Below are 2,487 nucleotides of genomic sequence, written 5' to 3' on the forward strand. Positions count from 1 at the left end.
AGCGGATTGTTACAACCATTAGAGATTCCAGTTTGGAAATGGGAACATATCTCTATGGATTTTGTGACAGGACTGCCGAAAACTCAGAGACGACATGATGCTATATGGGTAGTAGTTGACCGTTTGGCAAAATCGGCTCATTTCCTACCTATACAGGAGACGTACCCTGTTAGTAATCTGTCTGATCTATTCCAGCGGGAAATCGTGAGGTTACATGGCACGCCAGTTTCTATTACATCGGACCGAGATCCATGATTCACTTCTCGATTTTGGAAAAGTCTTCACCAAGCTTGGGGTACGCGATTGAATATGAGTTCAGCTTTTCATCCACAAATAGATGGTCAGACTGAACGAACTATTCAAACTCTAAAAGATATGTTACGGGCTTGTGCTCTTGAGTGGTCTGGTGGTTGGGACGAGTCTCTATATCTTGTGGAGTTCGCGTATAATAATAGTTGGCAAGCTAGTATCGGCATGGCCCCGTACGAAGCTTTATATGGTCGGAAGTGTAGAACATCGATCTGCTGGAATGAAGTGGGGGAACGAGCTATCGAAGAACCCGAACTGGTTCGGATTACTACTGAACAAGTCGAGATCGCAAAACAGAAAATGAAAGAGGCTCAATCTCGGCAGAAAAGTTACGTTGACAAGCATCGAAAGCATTTAGAGTTCCAAACGGGTGATCATGTTTTCCTAAAAGTTTCACCGTTACGAGGTATTCGTAGGTTTGGAATTAAAGGTAAACTTAGTCCGAGATATATTAGACCTTTTGAAATCCTTGAACGTGTTGGAGAGGTGGCATATCGCCTAGCGTTACCTCCTCAACTATCACATATCCATAATGTTTTCCATATCTCGTCACTCCGTAGATATCATTATCACCCTCTCCATGTGATTGATTATCCATTGGACAAAGTTGAAAAAGATCTCTCTTATATTGAAGAACCAGAAGCGATAAATTAATAGAGAAGAGAGACAAATGCGACGAAGGTCAATACCGTTCGTTAAAGTGTTATGGCGAAATCATTCTGAACGAGAAGCCACATGGAAAACCGAGAAATCTATGCGAAAGGAGTACCCTTATATATTCGAGTCATGTAAATCCTCTAACCCTATCTAAATTTCGAGGACGAAATATTCATTTTAGGAGGGGAGGATTATAATATCCGTGTTTCGTTAACTCGTATAAACTGGGTTAAGTAAATTTTTGTAGAATTATGCATAACATATTTGTACCCTATGTTATACCAACTTGTACTTCAGACGAGTTTTGCGTCAAAAATGAGTTTATATCTAATTTGACGTAAAAGTTGAGAATCTAACTTGAAGGGTTAAAGTCGCCAATTGGTTAAACTTTATATATATAGGCGGTGATGAACCGCCATGCATTCTCAATCTCTCGCCTCTTTTTCTCTCTCTAAAATTCTTTGATTTCTCTCTGATTTTCACGTCAAATTACTAAGGGAATCGAGGCAACAAATATATATTCGGAATCCACTTTCCGAACCCTTCTTAAAGGTATAAGTTTCATTCAGGTGTTTATTTTAGGGTTATTTAGACCGGTTTATAAACTGTGTTTATATCTAAGTTTACGGATTGATTTTGTCAAAATCATGGTATATTTGATGTTTAGGATGCTAGTACTGGTTATATTGATGTAGAAATAAAAAGGGTATATTATAGTTTCAATATGGATAGATTGTGGGTATATGTTTAACCGTACACCAATTGTTCGGTTAAATGTCGAAAGAAGTAAAAATGCATGATTAAGATTAGGTTAACGACCATTGGAATTGTTTTTCTATTTAGTATGTTGAAGTACGTTTATAGTATTTAAATGTAGCGAATCATGAAAGTTGGATCATAAAAGTTAGTCGGAAATTACGGAATCGACTTTTACCGACAAAGCAACTCCTGTACTTTGACAGTGTATAACTCTCAAACCGTAAGTCAGAATAAGCTCGTATTTTGCAGTCAGGAAGATCATACTGCATACTACAACTTTCATTAAGGGTCAAAATTCCAGTTATGACTCTAGGTGGCTCGGAACAGTGTGTTTTTGGGGCTGTTTATACTGTATCCGGGATTAATTTACAGTTTTGTGAAATTCATATAAAATAGATGGATGATCCAAATGAGATGATTTCAAAAGTATTAGACTCGTATGGTACCAATCTACAACTTTCATTTAGACAATATAATCTAGATTGGTCTCTAAGTAAGATAAAAATGCTTAAAAATAAGAGGGTCGGAAACGGTTGGATCGAAAGAGAATAAGGTTACTTTTTCCGTTTGAGTTTCAATTCGTATCAAGTACATTAAGACCTAAGTAAATTTATCAGAATAGTTATATTATGGTTTCTATGCTTTATAAATAGTAACCCGTTTATGCATTCGTTAGGCACGCGGGCAAGTCAAACTTGATCGTGAATTTCCGTTTGATCGTGCGTTAATTGTCAAATTTGGTTAAGGTACGGATTTCATATC

This window comes from Cynara cardunculus, unplaced genomic scaffold (assembly GCF_001531365.2).
Source record: "Cynara cardunculus var. scolymus isolate 2C unplaced genomic scaffold, CcrdV1 Un_Scaffold_1726, whole genome shotgun sequence".
Lineage (NCBI taxonomy): Eukaryota > Viridiplantae > Streptophyta > Magnoliopsida > Asterales > Asteraceae > Cynara > Cynara cardunculus.